Source organism: Alligator mississippiensis, chromosome 5 (assembly GCF_030867095.1).
Source record: "Alligator mississippiensis isolate rAllMis1 chromosome 5, rAllMis1, whole genome shotgun sequence".
NCBI classification, from domain to species: Eukaryota; Metazoa; Chordata; order Crocodylia; family Alligatoridae; genus Alligator; species Alligator mississippiensis.
Genome location: NC_081828.1, coordinates 13,634,094 through 13,656,253, shown reverse-complemented (window position 1 = coordinate 13,656,253; position 22,160 = coordinate 13,634,094). Strand labels below are relative to the sequence as shown.

General features: G+C 43.4%; 1 protein-coding gene across 12 annotated transcripts in view; it reads right to left on the bottom strand.

Moving 5' to 3' along the window:
• The window catches only part of FGGY (FGGY carbohydrate kinase domain containing), a 412,233-nt gene that overhangs the window by 135,576 nt on the left and 254,497 nt on the right, over nucleotides 1-22,160 (bottom strand). The window lies entirely within an intron of this gene.

The window sequence follows — 22,160 nt, the reverse complement described above, 5'->3', positions numbered from 1 at the left end:
TTACCTGGTCTTAGATTTCATTACACACTTCCTGAAAATGTTCCAAGAAGATTCACTCAGGGCTACAAGCCAGTTGAAAGAAATGATTAGAAAACTTTTAACGAACTCTCTCATCTCTGCATGGCCAAACTGTGGTCAATCAACTACTCCCCAGTGGCAGTGTGCAATTTCCCCAGCCCATGCACTGCAGTGTGTCACTTCTTGCATCCAGGTACGTACAAGCCTAGTGGTGAGCTGTGATTGTGTGTGGCTAATGCAGATCACTGGTTTGAGCATGTGGTCAGATGCACCTTCCCTACTTGTTAAGTCAACTGTAATGATGCTCACAGCTCAATAAGGATTCAAGGACCCTTTTTGGGGGGAAGGAAAGGGGGAATCACAATTCCTTAGCCCATGCCCAGAATAGCTGCAGCCACTAGCTTCACCCTCAACACAGAAGAAAGGTTAAGGGGGGGGTGAGTAAAGTTACACTCCATACAAGCTCTGCTGCTTCTCAAAATATGGGTCCCCCTCTGTCAGCCTAACAAAGCAGCACTTTAGGTACTTTCTTACTCCCCAGAGCCCTGGCATGAAATGGCCAATGTTTCAGACAGGGGTCCTTTGAGAACATCAAACAAAATCAACTGTTATTTCTTTCATACTGTTAATTTTTTGTTAAGTTAATTCTGACCTTAAAAATATAGGGTAGCATAGACCCTAAAAAGAAGGGAGCGATACAGAGCTCCTTGTGAACAAGAAAATGCTCTTCAGGATTGCAACAAGTACAAGCTTGGCTGAGACAGTGAAATAAACAGGTATAGATAGATGGTAGGTTCCCTTGTCTGACTGCCTGGAGGTAATTTGTATTAAGAGACCATAAATTAAATGTGGACTACATCAGTAGGGAGAGACATCACAATGCAACTCCGTTATCCGACTGAGAGAAAGAAAATTTGTTTTTCTATGAATTAGAGCTCTTTTAATACATTCACCAGACATACATTTTTGTGTATGAATCCATAATTACTAGCACTTAGGAATGTGGGATTGGAAGGGACCTGACAAGGTCATCTAGTCCAGCCTCCTGCTCAAGGCAGAATTATCCCTGACTAAACCATCCTAGTCCAGTGTCTGTCCAACCAGCTCTTGAAAAATGTTCAAGGATGGAGATTCCACAACTTCAAGGGAGCCTGTTCCAATGCCCGGCCACCCTCACAGTCAGAAAGCTCCTAATCTCCAACCTAAATTTCCCGTGCTGCAGCTTGAGGCCATTGCTTCTAACCAGTGGCAACGTGTAAGGAGTGCGTGGGGGTGCACGTGCACCCCCGAGAGTGCTGGTGCACCCCCGACAGGTTGCACTCCCTGCTTAGCTGACAGGCAGAGGGGTCAGGTGGAAGTGCCAGTGCCCCCACTGCGAGCACTGGCTGGGGAATGAGAGCAACGGATGAAGCGCTGCAGCCACTTCTGGAAGCACTGTGGTTGCATGCCAGTCGGTGCGATCAGCCGTGGGGGGATCCCCACTTTCCCTCTGGTCGGCAAGATTGGCCAAGGGGGAACCCTCCCTTCCCCCCGTGGTCAGCAAGATTGGCTGTGGGGGAACACCCCCGCCCCCGGTCGCTAACCAGTCGCTTGGGTGGCACATGCCCCCCGACTAAGGTGGCACCACTTCCCCATGCTTCTAACCCTGTCCCTTACAGCCACAGAGAAAACCCAATCTCCCTCCTCTGTATAATTGCTCCTCAGGTATCCGAAGACTGGAATCAAATTCCCCTTTCAGTCTACTTATCTCTTGGCTAAATAACCCTAGTTCTTTCAGCCTTTTCTCAGATTTGCTCATCAGGCCCCTAATCATTTTTGTTGCTCTTTCCAATCTGTCCACAACTTTGTTGAAGTGTGGGGCCCAAAAATGGATGCAACACTCAAGGTGAGGGCTCAACAGTGCTGAACAGAACAGCAGAATCATTTCCTTTGATTTGTAAGTGACTCTCCTGTTAATATAACCCAGTATTTTTTTTTGCCAACAAGAGCACACTGTTGGCTTATATTCAGTTTGTGGTGTACTGCAGTGGTTTCAACCTCACTGGACTTGAGGCGCCCCTCACCGGACTCAAGCTTTCTCTCTATCACTTTTGTGAATTGAGTAGCATCCAGTTTCAAAAACTAATTATACATGATAGTGATTATCTTCTTGCAGCAGGGCTGGCAATGGGGCTGCAGGATTGTTCAGACATGGGTAAGTCTGAAACTGCATTTGTCTACTTAGCTTATCTGCTTATCTCTTCACACCTTGCAGCATCCAAAAGCACTCCAGCACCATGGTTGATAATCACTGGTCTACTGTAATCCCCAGGTCTTCAGCAATACTACAACCTAGCCAATCATTCCTGAGTCTGTATTTGTGCATGCAATTATTCCATCTCATGTGTAGGACTGCACTTGTCCTTGCTGAATCTCACCTGATTGATTGTGGGCCATTTTTCTGCTTTATTCAGGTCATTTGGATCCTAGCCCTAGCTGCAACTCCACCCAAGTTTGTGTGTACTTAATCCCATCCTCCAGTGACAGGATTTTCAATATGGTCAATGATAACAATAGTCAAAGAACTGCATGTTTCAAAATGGCAACATTTATAAGGCTCTGATTCAGCGAGATACTTGAGCATGTGCTTAACTTGGAAAATTCCCATTAAAAGCAGTGGGACTACTGACAAGCTAGAAGTTAGAGACTTGCTCAACTGCCAGGCTGACTAAGAGCCTAAGTCATGCAGTTTTAGCCAGAAAAAACCTAAGTGAATTAAAAAAAGAAGCAGGGAAACTATCATTAATACTAGATACTTTTTCAGTTTGCAAGCCAAGAAAAGAGATTATTTCATTTATGAACTCCCTTATTCTTTATGCAGCTCAATTTAAGGCATGAGCCCATTTTACTTAGGCAAAACCTGCTCAAGTCCATGGAAGTTTTGTTTAAGTGAGGAAGGCCCAGTTAGATTGCAGGGTGGACAAATGCTGCACAAGGTTTCTGGAACATGGAGGGAGGTGTTTAGCCTCTTCCTTTTGTAATAATGAATTCAATGAATGAGTATTCTTCAAAACCATTGCTCATAAAGCCCCTCAAGATGCACTTGATAAGAACAGCAAAAGTTGTGCGTGTTATTTACTATTATAAACAACATTTTGGGTTTAATACATAGAATCCAAAATTTAAAAAAAAATAAGACTCCAGGCCAATGCCTCACAGAAGTCACAGCCTGTGCTGTGTTCCTGTACTGTTGAAAAGTCTTGTTTAATTTTATATATATAGAATAATACACAACAGATGGGTCAATGCTCTACAGTATATTTTGTAATAATACTGCATTCTGGTTTACATTCCATTGATATTATATTTGGGTTATGAAAAGGGGAAAGATAATTTTGGGTGAATTTTAGACTGCAGGCAGTAGCAGTGTCCAGTTTTCAGGACCCTCAGGAGGGAAAAAACACAGTAGCAACAGAAGGGTTACAGAGATGGGTGACAAGGGGGTAGAGGTGAGGCACAGACACTTCCCTAGGAAGACAGGGTTTGGAGAGAATACAGTAACTTTACTTCAAAGTGAAAATGAGTAAGAGGTGGAGGGGGCATGACAGAGGAGAACACAATAATGTATCATATGAAGAAGGCAAATCAAGCGTATCTTCTCACAATACAGAAGCAGGTAGGATACTTCCTAAAACTGAAAGGTAATCATTATATAATTAAGCAATGGAAAACAGATACTTCACACAACACATTAATTCATTTATGGACCACCCTGCTACAACATATCATTGAGACTAAAAGCTAAGGAAGAATCAAACAAGGATTAGAATATGTACATAGATAATGTGGACATCTCAGCTATAATAGAAAGGATATAAAATACAAAGGAATATAAAGGGGATATAAACCCTCATGTTTCAGGATACAAGCCAACCATTAACTAATTGGGGTTAGAAAGAAACATCTTCTACTGGAAGATTAATCCATCATTGTCCATTATAGAATTTTTTTTTTATAGCTTTCTCTGAAGCAACTGATAATACCAGCATCCAGGAAAACCTCATACAAAGACATATAGGTATTCCAAAGAGGGGACAGTTGGAAATTTGTTTAGAGGATTTGGAGCATATGAAATGAGGAATGTGAATAGCAGGTAGGGTAAGAAGTTATCATATTGCTTTTTAATTTAATGTAAAAACAACTTACTCTGAGAATAAGCATATGCTATGTTCTCTGGCTTAACCCTCTCAGGTGAGTTTGGTACTGCCTGGCCTTGCCTCGCACTAAACACTGTCGAAGTCGTGGCTGAACCAGAGGGATGGAGTTCATTGCTGTTCCATGCTCTGATGAACTATGCAGTTGTAATAACACTACAGGATCCCCCTCACCCCCTCTTTCTTACGACTTTTAATGAAAATCGTGCAATGTGAGAGCAGGGGAGGGAGTACCTAAAAGCAATGTTGAGTCCCACTTTGCAGTAATAAAAGACTGTATTTTAATATTGGCGAAATGCAGAACTTGGATTAGAGCTGCCTCAAGTTATACAAGAGACAATCTAGAAGCTTAGGCCTGCAAATACTTATACATATAAGTGACTTTACCTGCATTAGTAATCTCTGATACCAATGGGGACATTCTGGTAAGGGAAACCAGTTGTGTGCATGAGCAATTGCAGGACTGCACATAGTCTTGCAAACCATATTCTACATATTCCTTTTTCTCTCTGGGAATTCACTGCAATATCAGGCTCTATGTTTTACATATTTAAGCCTAAAGTGTAAATGTAGAATATCAGATAGAGAAAATTAGCACACAGGTATTGTTAGCATGCTGGGGGCTCAAGTCCAACATCTACTGCCAAGAGATGCTGACAGAGTCCTAAGATCCTAATTTTATTAAATAAGCTTCCTTGTCCTGACTTGCCATGGGAATGAGAGGAAAGGAAAACAAATTCAAGGGAGGGGGAAGGGAAAGCAGAAAGCATGGATTAAAGTAAAAAAAATAAATAAATGAAAAGTCAAATGCCATCTATAGCCAAGCACCTCACAACTATTATAAGTGCCACAGGATCAATAATGTAAAAGAGTATTTCCTGGAAGGAGGAGAAGATTGTAGAAAATGTAGACTATGCTGGTAGCAATCTTTGCCCTTACAGGCACCCTGCTAGATCACAAGTGTACTTGACTGGACTGGACTTTGGGAGCGACATCAGACCAATGTAACAATCTCTTCTTGCAAATCATTTGCAAACTGATCCCAATTCTGAGAAAGATCTCAGTCTTAAATTTACCATGTAGTTTAATTGAAAGGAAACCTCTATGGGTGCTTGTAAACTTTTTCCCCTTAGGTATCTGCTACAACAATTCCCCATATTCATACAACCAAGAGCCCGTTTACACCAATCAGTGGTGGATAAAGATTTACTGGGACCCTAGGCAAGCAGGAAATTGGAGATCCCCCACAAACCCATAGGGACTCCAGCAAGGGGAGCAGCCCCTTCCCATCCTGGTGCTGCCGCTGCCAAGGGCAGGGCAGGCCTCCATGCCCCACGGGGGAGGCTGGGTGGACCTGGCCAGGCTGGGAGTAGGGTGGCACATGTCCACCTCTCCTCCCTGCTCCCCATCCTCCCTACCCCCTGCCATGGCTGGAGTGGAGGAGAGATGAGTGGGTAGAGGGCAGATGCGGGCTGCCCACTGTGGGCTTAGGGCTCTCTGCTCTGCTGCCTTTGACCCAGGGGCCTGCACTGGCCACATGTCCCCTGCCCACCTGGCAGCAGGAGGTATAACTTGCTGCCCCCACTGCTGCCAGGTGGGTAGGGGTCACGTAGCCGGTGTGGTGACCCCGGGGCAAAGGCAGCAGAGCCGAGAGCCCTGAGCCCACAGCAACCAGCCTGCATCCACCCCACGCACAAATATGGGGGGGCACATGCCTCTCATGCCTCCCCTGCAGGGTGCAAACAGTGGCGAGGAGCCACCCCCCCTTCCCACACCCCAGCACCTCTCCTCCTGATCCACCCTGCACCCCCTGGACAAACCATCCAAGGCTCTGTCCTACTACCTACCCCGGCCCTGGGTCCCATGCACCACCTTGACTGGGCAGCGCCCCCAGCCCAGCGCTTGCCCCTGCCCCACTCCCTTCCTCACTGTGGGGCCTGGGAGCCTTAACCTGGTACTCCCCATGCCCCTTCCCCTCTATAGACCTACCTGTAGGGAGCTGCTCTCCACATTGCCTGGCTGCATTCCTGGCCGCAGGTGGTTCCCCCTGCATCTTGCTCCCAGCACCCCCAAGCAGGACCCGTTGCAGATGGGAATGCTGCCCACCTGCAAGAGGAAACCAGTTGGTTCCCCAGGGAGCCCAGGAATCCAGGGGCTCTGACTGGATTAATGGGCCCCACAGGCCCAAGCATTAATTTGCCTATGATACCAATGTGCTTGAAAAGCAAAAAATAAAAAGACAACAACCCCTAGAACAATAAAGCACCTAAGCACATGCTCTAACTTGAAGCACATTTCTAAATGTTTTCCTAGATAAGAGCCCAAAGAAAGGGATGAACATGTTTAACTGATCATCCCTTCAGAACTGGATTGCTCGCTTTGTTTTTTCTATTTAGCCTAGTTGCTAGTATTTGGACTCATCGCTCAGGTAAGTCCCAAGAATGAAAAAGCCAGGGAACGTCAGGCTTGGGGTGGACTTGAAAACCACATTTTGGACTAGATCCTCTTCTCCCATGAGAAAACCCTTTCCATGAATGCCGCATGCCCCCGAGGCTGGGGGAGCAGGGCGAGCTCCCGCAGGTGGCGGCGATGGCACTGTTAGTGGCGGGAGTGTGGTGGCAGCAAGCAGGGAGCTCCTGCAGGCAGTCACGGTGCTGTCGGTGGCAAGGGGCGATGGGGGTGGTGAGTGCCAACCAGCAGTCGGCGACCACCCGCAGGCATCGCCAGCAGTGTCAGCAGTGCCTTTTCACATGGGGTGTGCTGCCACACTCAGGGGGTTCACATGCACCCCCTACACATCACCAGTGACCCTTCCCTCTTCCTTATAGGAGGAGAGCAGAGACAAGCATCAAGGGGACCCCACCTGACTGTAGATCTTAGGTATGTCACAACTGCATGCCTCTAACTTTGCCCATTAGGACCACATGTTCTTGAGCAACAAATATACCCTGAAAAAAGCAAAAATAAAACCAAAGAAACACAAAACTCAAGGATTGGGGTGACACAAATCAATCTCAAAATGCTGAATTTTTAGAAGAGACTGTAGAAAAAGGTCCAAAAATTCAAAGAAGACAATGCAGAAGCAGGTAGTTAGAGTTAGAACGAAACACCCACTCCTCAAACACATCTTGTATTCATAGTTCTTCAGTCATAAAAAGCTCTGCATGACAGGTCTCACAAGCACACAGAGGGCCAACTCACTTTTAAGCAGGAGTCAAAGTGGTTAAGGCCTGGGACAAATAACTTAAAAATCTAGGCATAAGCCTGATCTCAGAAAGTTTAAAGGAATGCAGACTGCCCAAAAACACAGCAGCTGTTTGTTTTTTCTGCCACCTTTCCAAGGTTCATGTCTGGAGTGAGGATAAACAGTTCTGAAAAAAAAGCTATGTGGAGTTCAGACCTTAAGAAAATAAAACATCAGACTAATGTTTCTTATAGAGTGTTGTTTTTTTTTTTTAAATAAAAACTAAATTATTCAGCCCTGTAAGTCCTGAGGCATGGTTCAGAGGAACAGAGGGATGGAGGGCTTGAGGCTTTGACATGTTGAACGCTTTCTCTGAACTAGTTTGCTTTTGCAAAACACAGTTTCTTTGAGCTATATTCCAGCAAGCAGGGTTTTAGAGATAATACTATGAAATTGCACTGCCCCCATACAGACACACAGGAGTACACACAAGCATTAACAGATGCTAGTGTGGATTAATTGACAAGTAAGAGACAGCAGATGAAGCCTCCCAATAATGCCTCGAGTAGTTCCTACCAAGGCTATACATATCATATTCAAAAGTTAACTTATGTTGTGCCATCTTCTACTTTCATTTCTCTCTTTCCAACAATTCAGCATGAGCCAAAGCAAATGAGCAATCAACTCTGGGTACTTAATGAATGTCTCTTGATGCATGAGAAGATTAAAGTCGCTTGATGAGTTGTCCAACATTTTCATATAAAGAACTTTACTTTGATCATGTTTAAGGGAACATCCTTCTGAATAGACAGGACGCTTCAGAAGTAAAATAAATTTTATATACACAGATGGCAACAGGGCTACCTGGATAAATCCGTCTCGTGTTATTATTGATGGATCAGTAACAACACTGAACTTCAGGCTGTGGATGTCTAGGTTTGTCTATCAACCATCTGCACAACCAGAGGGGAAATTTTTCCACAGAATGGAGTATGGAAAGCATGACAAAAACAGAGGCCCTAACCTAACTCCATTTTCCTCCAGAGAGGTTTCCAGATGTACCCTAGCCTGCTGGCATCAGATCATCAATATTATAAGTGAAGGGGGAACAAAGACATCTTTGACTGGGCCTTTAAGACACAGGTCTATGTTGAATAAAAAAAAAGAATCACAGATTATGACCTTGGAAAGGCACCGTATATTAAAGATGCTACTCTTCCCTTTGGCAAGTGCTGTCCTGGCCTCCGTGTAGGGGAGATGGGGACATGAGGAAGACGGTAGATAAGGTCATGCCCTTGAACCTAGCCCACCCATTCCTCATCATGGCATGGGCATTGCCTAGCACGACCATTGCATAGTCTTTATAATCAGGAGCAAAATGCACGGCAGCAACAGGAGGGGAGCCACAATACTACAGAAATTCCAGGCTTCCTGGACTGCCAAGGTCCGTGAGATATGCCAAGGGCTCTCAGCACCCTGATCAAAATGGCAAAGGGGTGGCATAAGGCCACTGAGAGTATGCCTGCACTGCAAAATGCACATGTTCTTCACTTGAGAAAAATCCTGAGCATGGTCCCTGAACGTGTGCTTGGGCCATGCCAAGCTGTTTACAGCACAAATCTGTGATACTGAAGATCAGGTATACACTGAAGGTATGAGTGGACTTAGCTTCTCGCTTCAACAAGGTGTCTTATCTCACTTAGTGTATGCTCACACCTTGCTCTCAGTTGCTTCAACTTCACTGTTGTTTTAGTGGAGTTAACTGACCTTTTTTGCAATGCAGATGGATCATGCATTACATCTCCAGCCTGGAGAGGGTTCAGAGGAGGGCCACCCGCTTGGTGAGAGGGCAGCAGGACAGGCCCTACGAGGAGAGACTGAGGGACCTGAACCTGTTCAGTCTCAGCAAGAGGAGGCTGAGGGGGGACCTGGTGGCTGCCTACAAGCTCATCGGGGAGATCAACAGCAAATAGGTAGAGCCCTTTTCTCCCCAGCACCATCTGGGGTGACAAGGAACAACGGTAATAAGCTGATGGAGAATAGGTTTAGGTTAGAGATCAGAAGGCAATATTTTACAGTTAGGGCGGCCAAAATCTGGAACCAACTTCCCAGGGAAGTGCTCCTCACCCCTACCTTGGGCAAATTCAAGAGGAGGTTGAACAATCACCTGTCTGGGGTCTTGTGAACCCAGCATTCATTCCTGCCTGTAGCAGGGGGTCAGGCTAGATGATCTGTTCAGGTCCCTCCTGACCCTAGCTACTATGAAACTACTATGAAACTATGAGGGATACAGCACAGAATGTCATCTTTTATTTTTAAAATGAAACTAAAAGCAGGGTGATAATGATAAGTGAACCATTAAGCATCCTGAGCCAGGATAATATATCTGCCTCTGTAACACTGCCTGACATGATTTTCACTCTGTTTTGCTACCTTGCCCAGCTAACTTCTGTGTTCCATCTGCTTCTCTTAACTCAGACCCTGAGGATGTTGCAATTAAAATATAATTGCATACAGCAGGTAATAAAAAATAAACACTCACAGAATGCCTTTGATTCCACAAGCACAAATAAATTGCATTCGTTGAAAAATGAATTACAACCTTTCATCTCATAAGCAGCTTAATGGAATGGCATACAAAAAAAAAAAAAAGAGGAAAAAATCCAATCCTCAGTGATTTCACATAACACATTATATATTTATATAATGCTCCTTTCACTATCTGGGAACATCAATTTGCAACCTACAGTAAAAGTGTACACTGCCTAATGTAAGTAGAAGCTGTAGTCAAGCACTTACTACAAATCAATAACCATCTCTTACTTAGACTTGAGGTGGCAGATGGTCTACCACAATGAAGAAATGACAGAACATATAAGTAGAAGTGCCTATGTTCTTTAGATGTGTTGTTGAAAGCATTGTGTCCTTGATCTATGATGATTTTTATAGGCAGATGACAGGTCAAACACAAAAGTATGTTATTTTAAAGGTCATGGAGTTGGCAACATGGGTATTGCTGTAAAGGCAAGGAATGATTTCCCTTTGAAGTCTGAGTTGTTAGGATACTTACACCTACTGGTTAAAAGGCTCCTCTCTGGATAAAGTGGATGCAAAAATAAATAACAGAAAAAATACTGTGTAAGCTAATGCTACTTTAAAGAGAGAATGTAAATTAACCCCAGCAGCCCCAGCGTGGTCTAAAGTATGATCAGCATTCCTAGTGAGAGTTACTAACATTAAACAGATTTGAACAGCGTGCCAATGAAAAGAAGGCAGAACATTTATAAGAGAATCTCATTCCAAGACAGGCTATTGTGACTTCCATCTTCTGCTATGGTACAAGAAATAAGAGGGATAGTTTGGCAGTGAGAAGATAGCTTTGGGAGTCAGGAGTAGTAGTTTATATTCCGGCCTAAGGCAGGTGGGCACTTACTTGCCCTTGAAAGTCTATGAGACTTAGATAACTAAGTCCTTTTTGCAAGTTTGGCAGATTTCACCTTTAAATTTCAATGTCTCAATTCCCCCAGCCATAGCATGGGAATGCCACTTACCTGGAAGAGATATTTTAAGGCCTTCTTCATTAAGGCCTCTGCCCACACAAAGTATTATAGTGGGAAAACATTTAAGGACAAAGATAGGAATCCCCCTCCTCCCTCACCATCTGCGTGTATTCAGAACATATTGCCATACATTAATTAATGTAAATGACCTGTAATTTTTTAAACAATTATGTCCAAGTCAGCACACAACAAATAAATCATATGCTATTTATTTCCCTTTTGTTTTCTTGTTGAGCCGCTTTTGGATTGTTATCATCGTGCTTAGAAGTTTGAATTTAGGAATTTACTGTGAGGCCATGCGTTATGTATACACCCATAAAACATGACTAGGGCTGAAAGTGACCCAAGAGACATATGTCTCTTTTCTAATCCACGTAAAGCTTAGACTAGAAAAAGGGCCATGCTAACACCAGTGCCTTCTGCTTTTCTTGAATGGATACAAGATGTCACAAATGGAAATGTAATTGTACAACAAATTTTTCTATAATATTCAACCCAAATGGGAATTCAGGAAAATGCCAGTTTGCATTGTGCAATGACAAACTGCTCCCTGATGGAGTTTTCAGGGGCTGGTGCAAAAGAAATTAATAGTAAGGTACCCTCCACACTCTCATGCCTATATGTTAAGAGAGCCATGATGCTCAAAGAAAGGGAAAAGGGGAAAAGAGGTAAACTCCTCCAGGGGGGTGAACCTTTCATTCCCTGCACTCCATCAGAATCTGAAGTTTTATCAGCCTCACTCTTCCATTTCACTCCCTTAAGTTTCAGCAAACTTCAGAGTCTCCTGGTCATCTTTCTGCAGATTTTATTAATGGGGAGGGACAAGGGGAGTATTAGAGGAGCTAGCAATTACTATTTTCACATCTACCAATATATACCCCTCCTGCATAGAATAAACAATGAAAGGGTTGTTTAAAATGCAGGCTTCTTTTCCTTGATGGAAAATTTCATGTGCATCCCTCGGCAGCAGAAATGCATGATAATAGCTATTCTGGAAAAATGAAAGGTAGAAGACCCTTTTCGATGGTGCTGCGAAGAGTTTCTTTAAATGTTTCCTACGATGCACGATGCTGCAGCTTAAGGATGGAGAAACCAAAAGACCAGCAAACAGGAATACAAGAATTCTGATAAAACACGCTTTGGAATGCCTTCCCAATGCCAAAAAAAAAAAAAAAATACCCTCGCTACCACACTAGGCAAGATCAGAGTTTAACAGCCAACAACACACACATTCAATCTCTGAGATCATTTTCCTGAAATAGAAAACTACATATGTTTCTCAAATTTCACATCAAGCCACTGCATAAGCCCAAATTGCAGGGAAGAGCAGAGCCAAGCCTGCCTTTGGGATTGGGGGAGTAGGAACCAGAAAACAAGATGATTCTTTCATATCACCACATTTCTCATTCGCAATCTACACTTACAAGCACCCCTGTTTAACAGCATTTGTAGCGGGGGTGGCTTATTGAGCAGTCCTTGCTTTGTCAAATTAAGACGCATTGCCTTGGATTAGTGAGACTCCCTGAGTTCAAAATGACTTCATGGTTGGCTCGGAGTTCAGTGTCTCTGTGGCAAGCTGCCAGTAATATATCTACTACAGCTCCGGCCCCCACTCCTTTTCAATTCTGACCTAGCTGGCTTTTTCCTAACAGCAAATGAGCACCACACAAAATGAAGGGCCAGACACTGTCACCATTAATTAAGAGCCCAAACACCTTTAAGGAGAAGTAAATATTTGAAGAAAAATGTAAATGTAAACACTTGCAATACAAGTATTTCTCCACTGTACAGATAAGCTTAGACATGACTAAGGAGCTATATAAAAGTAAAGGTCTGAAGATCTTTTGGAAAATACCTTGGTTTCGCTCACTGATGTTTTGTAAAGGATATTTGTCTCATAACAATAGCTAAAGTTTCCTGTTTGCCTGTGTACTTCCTGGAAAACATTAACAATACATATCAGCAAGTTTCATATTCAACACATAAAAGTCCCTCAGAGTACTTTGATAGCTAAAGACCATAGGTCATGGCAATTTGAAATAGTCATTTTTAAAATTGTTTGGTTACATATAGGTTTCAAGACCCCTGCCAATTTCTGTGGCTTTACATTCATATTTTCCTCTTCTAAACGATGTTGCGCCTTCCCCTTGCTTTGTGAAAAACGCACATAAATAAACGTGAAAAGTAACCGAAGGGAAACCGTTGGCATTGATCAGATACAAATTGGTGCCAGATGCACAGACAAACAACCGGAATAACTAAAATAATGCATTTCTCGGATTTTTTAGTTATAGAAATCTCAGCAAGTGTTAGCTGTAATACCAGTAATGAAAATCTGATAGGGTGCAATTTCTAACCTTAGGATATTCCTTTAAAGATAGAAAGAAGTAGAAAGAGCAAAACAAACTTTCGGTGAAAAGAGAGTGAAAGACGACAACAAAGAATGAATGTTGAGAGAAGCAAAACACGGGGTCTATATTATGACTCACATCTAAATGAATTAATAAAATCCCAAATGATGGCATTTGTAAAGGGTTTAAGACATAAGCTTAAGACATGAAAGATGCAGGTCTTTAAAGAATATATACTTATACATATGTAAGTACCAGGGTACGAAGGGCCTAGATATATTATAAGTAGACAGTTTTTTGGGTTTTGTTTTTTTAACCATCACCATTCAAGTAACTTGTAATGTTATTCCTTTATGTCTCATTCTTATTTAAAAATAGGATTTCAGAGATTATGGCTGTTATTCTGGTCACCTAAGAAGGGGACTATATTAAGTCACAAATACAAGAGAAGCAGAGAATTACAGAGAAACTTCCAATTTGTTGACTCATTCAAAAAAAAACACAAAGACTCCTTGAGTATAGAGAGGCCAAGAACAGAAATGCCACTGAGCCCAAATTCATCCTAATATGAGGGACAAACAATGCCAGTATTTCTTATTACATCTGCAATTTACACAATAGACACAATCATTTCACAAAATGTGTAGAAGTTAAAAAAAAAAAACAACAGGCTTGATAGAAAATTGCCATCCATCAAGACTCTCCCACTCAGTATTATTCACATTCACTAAATCCAATTGTAGAGTCTGACAAAGTAGGCTGTCTATGAAAGCTTAGGCCTTTTTGAACAAGTTAGTCTCTAAGGTGCCTTCTGCATGACTTGAGACTAACATAGCTAACTACCTCACTCTACACTAAAGGCATTTGCTGCCCGAAAGCTTGTCCAACAGCTCTCCCAGCAACACAGTTGGTTCAATGAAAGGTGTCACCAAAAAAGCCTCGTCTCCCATACACTTCCTGGACCATGGTTACAACAGTACTCCTGCCTCTCTCTACACTGTCAGCTGTGCATGACACTTTTCTCCCTTAGGTCCCTGGCAGATAAGCATGAAACGTGTTACTTCTTCCATGGTGGCTCACCTCCCTCTATCACCAGGTCCTGAGCTGTTGAAAGCATAGGGAACTGGGGAGCATTAGAGGGAGCAGATTCATAGACAATAAGGCTGGAAGGGGCCTCGGAAGATCATCGAGTCCAGCCCCCCGCCCCAGGAGCAGGAAGTCAGCTGGGGTCACAGGATCCCGGCAAGATAAATATCCAATTGACGCTTAAAGGAGTCCAGAGTAGGTGCTTGCACCACCGCTGGAGGCAGGCTATTCCAGACCTTGTTCGCTTGGACAGTAAAGAAGTTCTTCCTTATGTCCAGCCTGAAATGGTCTTGGAGAAGTTTGTGACCGTTTGACCTTGTCATCCCTTGGGTTCCCCCAGATCCTGATGTACTTATAGGCAGCCACCCGGTCCCCCGTAAGCCTGCACTTTTCCAGGCTGAAGAGTCCTATGGCTCTCAGCCTTTCATCATAAGGTCTGTTTTCCTGACATCTGATCATGTGCGTGGCTCTCCTCTGCACTTTCTCAAGCTTTTCCACATCGTTTCTTAATTGTGGAGCCCAAAACTAGATGCAGTACTCCAGCTGTGGCCTCACCAAGGCCAAGTACAGCAGGAGGATGACATCCTGGCATTTGCTAGAGAAGCATCTATGGATGCAAGCCAGAGTTTTGTTCGCTTAACCAGCTGTGACATCACATTGGTGGCTCATATTCACCTTGTGGTCAGTCATGACCCCCATGTCCATTTTGGCCGTGGTGCTAGCAAGCGTAGCACTGCCAAGCCTATAAGCGTACTATGGGTCTGTCTGCCCAAGGTGGAGTACCTTGCATTTTTCAGTATTGAATGTCATCAGGTTTTCATCCGCCCATTTTCTGAGTCTGTCAAGGTCAGCCTGGATTACGATCCTGTCCTCGGGTGTGGATGCTTTACCCCAAAGATGTCTCTTTTCATTTGGAAAAGGTTTAACTATATAGACGTTTGCTCTTGGCTCTCTCACAGGAAGTTCTTGATACATTGTTTGCCCTGCTTGAGACGTGAAAATGCCATCCCATGTCCTTTAAGAGAATTCCCCCTCTCCTCCTTTTTTAGCAGTTTCTCCCAAATGAGTTGGTGTCCGATGTCTTGGGTTTCATTTTATAAACAACTCCAATGCAACACAGAACATTGTCCCTGCCGCACAGACTGCGGCACTAATCAGTGCAGCTCTGTGAAACAGTCCCAGGTCCCTTCCTTTTTAGAGAGAAGCCTGATTTTGAGACCAGACATCTTTTGAAGTAGGCACAAACTATAAACAAAAGGCAGCCAACCACCCGAATGCCAGCCAGACTATATATTAGTCATGGCAGGGTCGGGAAGGAAGGGAAGGGCAGCTGGCCCCAAGAGTCTGGTGTCTTGGCTGCTACAGTTACCACATCTTACTAAAAAGGGTTGCCCCACCCCTTAAAAAGGCACACACATTCCTCAGATAATCACTGAATTTACACTAGTCTCCTCCTTGCTCCTTCTAAGCAAACTTCGCAACTTTTCTCCAAAATGCTGTTTCTCTCTTTTCACATTATTAGCACAAAACTGCCAATCCATCTAGAAGTGATACTCAAAATAGATTATATAGTACTTGAGCACCTCACCTGACTGAGGTACAAGGAAGACTATAAAGCCCAGATCCTCAAAATGCATGCAGACATCTTCATACCACTGAAAAGGTGGGCCTAAGTGAGCTGCCCAACATCAAAATGTGGTGAAGTAAGGATTCGAATCCAAGTCTCCAAAGTAGGCACTGGACCCTGTGGCTATTTTAAGAATTTCCATTATTTCAAATAAAAAAAGGACCAAATTGTATATCGTGTTTACTCTGCTTAGAGTCAGATTTGCAGTTGGCGTATATCAGGACTCATATCAATTTACAGGATGGAAGAGCTGGCCATGAGCATCTCTCACAAAAAAATGAATATTTGACTCTTTTCAATGTAGTCTGGGCACAGAAATTCCTGTCTAAAATTGGTATACAAGAAGTCTAATATTAGTTGAGTGTTTCTCAACACTGCTTCTTGAGACTCATTCACATTTTCCTCTGGGCTTGTGCATGTTGCACAACTTTCACAAGCATATAAATGTAGAGAAGGCATTTTCTTCCGATGAAATCATAGCATTGAGATTCATGTGAATAGTGGACAATCTGAAAAGGGTCTCCTACAACCCACGCAGAAGAGAAAATGCATCCTATGCCTCCATGCAGCCATCATCCTTTTCAGAGACTCCATGAGCCCGGGAGCTAGAGTGGGACAGAGCAGTTGCTGCCACAGGAGAGGCTCCTTTGGATCAGTTCATGAAATGGGTAAGTCCTTGACAAATGAAGAAGCAAAATAATTAAGCTTGTAAGAAGAATAATACCACATAGCTCTTGGATCTCCACTGGACAAAATATTATATTTTTCCTATTACTAGCCTAGATAGGTAAGGCTAAAGATGGGAAATCCTTCCTTCATCTTTATAAAGGCCACGTAATTTTTATTTCTGAGTGAACTATGAAAGCACGGGAACCTCAGTTTCTGAGTTCTTGCTTTTAGAACGATTTCTTCGCTTCACTACCTTCCTGTGTGTGCAAGGCAAAGGCATAGTATTTGTTCCACAAGCTCCCAGTGCTATGTTGTGTACTCTCCACCTCTCTTAGAGGTGCTTTGATAGTCTTACCTATGTTTCTAAATCTTCCTCCACAGCTATAATCTTTCTTTGGCTATGGTTCATCTTCAGCCAAATAAATCCAACAGAGACTTGGCTTTCACACTGAGTGTATTGCTTATAATTGGAGAAAGCCCTGGAGCAAATACCCTTGAACTTCAGGAGAACATTTTGGAGATGGATTGTGATCTGACTTCCTAGCTCCATCAATTGAGATCTGACTTCCTAGCTATCAATTCCTAGCTTGCAATGCAGTGCTTTATGAGGGAAGGGGAGTCCAATGGAAATGGGGCTTACCTCTGGCAAGAGCTCTGTCTCCATAATACAGGCACCTGTAGCTGTATCAGTTATTTAAAAGTATTTTTAAAACTAGCTTAACCCAAAACACGGTACACAAAGGAAAAATGATCAGAGGTTATAAGTGGTGGGTGGAGCAGGGTGGTGAATCATACTCACCATGAGTAAAAGTGCGGGAGCCTCTGAAGAACATTACTAAGAACAGTGAGAAAAACAATTTTCTCCTTCCCCCGGCCTCACCAACAGCCTTGTTGAGAAAAGCCAGGTGATAATCTGAATGTCAAGGCTGTTACCCACTCTTCCCAGGGGAAAGCATATCCCTGCAATGAGCCTTAAAAATATGACCAGGTGACAAAATGCCTTAACCTAATAAAATGCCCTTAATCTAAAGCAATCAGGGGTGTTGGTTTTAGCAAAGAACAATTTTTCCAGCTATTTAGCTGGTCTAATCAAAGATATCACATTTACCCAAAGAACCTTGTCTGCCTTAATCTAAAGCGGTCAGCAGTCTGGACCATTTAGAGCAATGGCTTTTTTACTAATTGATGTCTACCAAGAATCAGAGCAAATGAGTAGATTTTGTTTGAGGAACATCCCCAGACAATAACCCTCCATGAGAAGCTGGAGTGTACTGAAATGAAAATGCAGGTTTCAAACTAGTCTCTCCGAGCTGCTGGATGCAAGGTGTCCATCCTCAGGACAGCTAAGGATAAAAGGTAGCTGAGCAAATCTCAGAACAGGATTGACCTTCCTCCTTGCACGGACGGAGTAAGCAAGGACAGTTCTGGGGTTTTTTATTATGAGAAAATCCTAGGTAGGAGGTAGAGGGGTTCAAGCTATTGGAAAACTCACAAAGGCCAAAGGCATCCGAATTTAAGCTCTCAACCATGCACATGGAGGAATCAGCTAACTAGCTTTTCAATTTGTTCATAAGACCGAGGGGGAAGGGAACCCTCAATCAAAGTTCAACTATTTTTTCCTCATGAAAAATTTTAAAAAAAATGTTTTATGTGGAATGTAGCATTGTACTTGGACCAACACACAAAGCTTTCTTGCCCGGTATCTGTTAAAAAGCAAAGCAATGAAGTGTTAAACTGGTGGCTCTCAACCTTTCTAGATTCAAGGCACCACTTGGAAAATGTCAAGATCTTAGTTTTAACTCAATATCAGAGAAATACTCAAGCAGTCTACATGGAGGGATGGAGGAAGGTTTCACTTGGAGTGAAATGCTGCCAAAAGGAGTCTTTGTAAGACAAAAGTAGTCTAATAGAATAGGCAAAGTAGTTGGTGGCAGAGGGAAACCATTCCAGAAAGAAGTAGTTCTTATCTGCGAAATGCATTTGCATGGTGTCCTTTCTCTGCTATTTAGTTCAGCCTGTAGTTGTTTCTCTCAGACCTGAAGAAGGGCACTTGAGGCCTGAAAGCTTGTCCAACAGCTCTCCCAATTTGACAGTCGGTCCAATTAAAAAAGTTATCAAAACCTTGCCTCTTGGACATGTCCTGTACCACCACCACCACAACAACACTTCAACCCTTTCACAAACTATGAAGAGTAGCATGCCCCTTACACTGAGTTTTACAAGAGGAACTTGGATGATAACCTAACATCTTCCTCTGTTCCTGCAATGGGAAATTCTTCTGGCTGGATCTAGAGTTTAGATTCCTTATGCCTTTCCAGCATCTCTTCCTGGCATATACAGGTTAGAGAGGGACTCACGAATCTCACCTAATGAGCTTACAACAGCATTACTGTAATGCCTGGACCATTACTGTATAATCCTGTAGTTTGTCTATAGGATGTCTACCTTGTCACCATTATATTGATTTGTGCTGTTGCTGAGCCCCAGTAATGAATAACGGGCTCATTGTGCTAGCAACTGATCAAATAGCTAACAAAAAAATGCCCTGTCCATGCCTCAAAGTACTAACAATCTCTGTACCCAAAAAAGAGGCAATAGACAGGTATAACAAACAGGTTGGGGAGCACCATGCAACCCTGAGAGTAGAGCTACAGTCTTATGATTAGTGTAATAAGCAGGGATCATAGGACACCAGCTGCACAGCCACTGGGTTTTGTGGGAATCAACGGAAAATATTAGTTTTAAGGAGCAAGTTGAAGGAGGAAAGAAGAGCCTATAACATGCCAAAGTGACTCTGTCATCTGGATATCCTGGATTCTATTAAAAATCCTCACTACTACAGGAAAAGTTGTGACCAAACCCTTGGATCCATCGAGTGTCACAAGTGGGAAAGAAGCAAAGAGAGCATAACCCTGCAATTTAATCTGATTACTTGCTTCCCAGAAGATTTAAGGATTAGTCAGCATGACACTGAAGTTTTCCTTTTTAAGTATGGGGGAAGACACTGCTGTTCATTTCTATCTACTCTCCCAAGTTGCAGAAGCCTGGAAGTTAAGCATTAAGACACAAACACGAAACTTCATTTTTACAGGAAATATTTCATTCTGAGAAGTATAGCCAAAGGAGGTCAGCTACACCAACTCTTGCTGTACTTCTACCCAACATGACTGTCATTTGGCAATATGACCACTGGCTCAACATATGAAACACCAGAGACTTCCATCTCCTACTTCCAAAATTGTTTGGCTGTGTCCTGGTGGGGTTAAGAGTAAGTTACAGCACAAATAGCTAGCTTCTGGGTCTGAATGTGTCAGACAGGGAGGGTGGTTGTTCCTCAGAAGAAGGCTCAATTAAGAAAAAGGAGGGGTTAGGGGAGGATCTCTTACACAGAGCATACCTACTAGCACTGAACTGGGGAAGAGGGCAGAGAGTGGGGACAGGGACAGAGAGAAAGGCTTTGAAGGGCTTTGAAGAGTACTGAAACTTGAACCATCCCCTACCTCAGCCTTCTATTCTCTAGCAAAATAAATAATTTTCCAAATAGACCCCAATTCCATCCAAAGTCATCTCCAGCCCTAAAAATGACTCTGTGTTGGAAAAAAAAAATCAACTTGTGTTGGGTTTACAAACATGGTTCAAAAAATGTGTTGTGCTATTCTAATCTAAAGTCTCGTAGACGGTACTGACTTCCCAAATCTTTTAGCACAACAACAGCTCCTGTTCTGCTTGCATACTTTTTCAGGTGGTTAGCGAGCATGTATATCATTGAAGCACAGCTCCAAATGACTGACTCCGTCCTGTTAAATGGATAGCCTACGAATGATATTGTAGTCATGATGCTCCCAAAATTATGGGATTTCTAGGGTGAGATCTTTTACTGGACCACCTATTAGCTGGGATAAAGTTAGACAAGCTTTTGAATGCAAGACATTCCTCCTCAGATCTCTGCTAAATAGAGTCATTAGTTGAATCCAAGGACTTATAGCCAAATAATAGCTAAAAAGCACATACCTCTTTTTAGCTCTCATGGCTGCATCCAGACAAGCACAGGCATACAGCATGTGGCGCTGCAGACGGGTCTGCGGTGCCACAAACCCCACATGCAGGCATTCCTTGCACTGCTGCCTTGCAGCCCAGGGGTTTTTTTTTCCTTTGATCCTGGGCGATCCCAAGGTAAAAAAAACCTGCGTGGAACAAAAGTGAGACAGCGCACCTGGTGGCAGTGCTCACTGCCCAAAACCAGAGCCTGGCCGGCTGGAGCCACACTCCAGCTGCCAGCCAGATTCCCAGCTGCAGAAGCATCGCGGCTGCAGCCCCTCCATCCCCCAGGTAAGGTTGCTGGCCCAGCCTCCCATACCTCACCCGGGGTAACCTGCCATGCACCAAAGCATGCGTGGCATAGGCGTTCCTTGCTGATTGTCCCCAGGAAACCAAACGTCTGCAGCCCACGAGCCCATCTGGCCTCACAAAGCTTTCTCTGTAGCAGTGAGCACTGGCTCATACCTTGCTCCAGGGGTCTCTAGCACACTGGCACTGGGAAGAAGAGTAGCAAAGAACAGCAGTGTCTTCCCTTGCCCAGCCCAGAGCCAGAAAGCTAGTGGATACCACTGAAAGCCAGGGTTTCTTTCACAAAACACTGCCATGCAGGACATCCGTCTTCGGAGCCATAGGATTCAGATTCTTGAGACTCGTCGGACATGGGCGCTACTGACAGCACTATTTAAGGTGTCAGCACTCAGAAGTTGTGCCTGTACAGCACTTAGCGTAATGAGATCTTGATCCATCCAGCACAGGGGAGCTACTGCTTTACAGAGAACAAGCTCTTGCAGAACCCATACACTTCACCATTTTTTAAATGAACTGTGCCCTGTTCTGCTCTCAGAAGTAAGATACCTAACCATAGCTGCCAATTGTCAAGAAAGCAGGGAGACAAAATCCCAGCTTGAATACAGAGTATGAGGGATCTGCCCTTTATTCTTGAGGGGAAAAAACAGGAACAAGACAAAACTAAGCTTGGACCCACCCTACTCACTCACTAACTTTACATGGGTAAATGTGTCGTACAGACACAGACCTAACGGATCACCCTACTGTACACAGGACACACTCTACTAGATGAGGTTCGTATAATAAAAGATGAATTTAGCAAAGATGCTTTTCAGAAGTGATACAACTGCCAGTTACTTTTAATAAGGATCATTGGATCTCATGCACATGGCAAAAGCTATTTGTTTTGTTTTTCTGTCGAAAAATGCGGCGATCTGTCAATAAAAACAGATTTCCAAGCATGACAAGCAGCGTATTTTAAAACAGCAAAAGCAATTCTGCTTACGTTCCAAAATGGAGTATGAAGCCAATTAACTGACAGTTGTAGCAACATACTGTATCTGAGAGTTACAGTGCTCCTAGGAACAATTGTGTTTAGGAATGTACAATGGAAGCAGGAGATAGGTTCAAGATGTTTTTGAACAA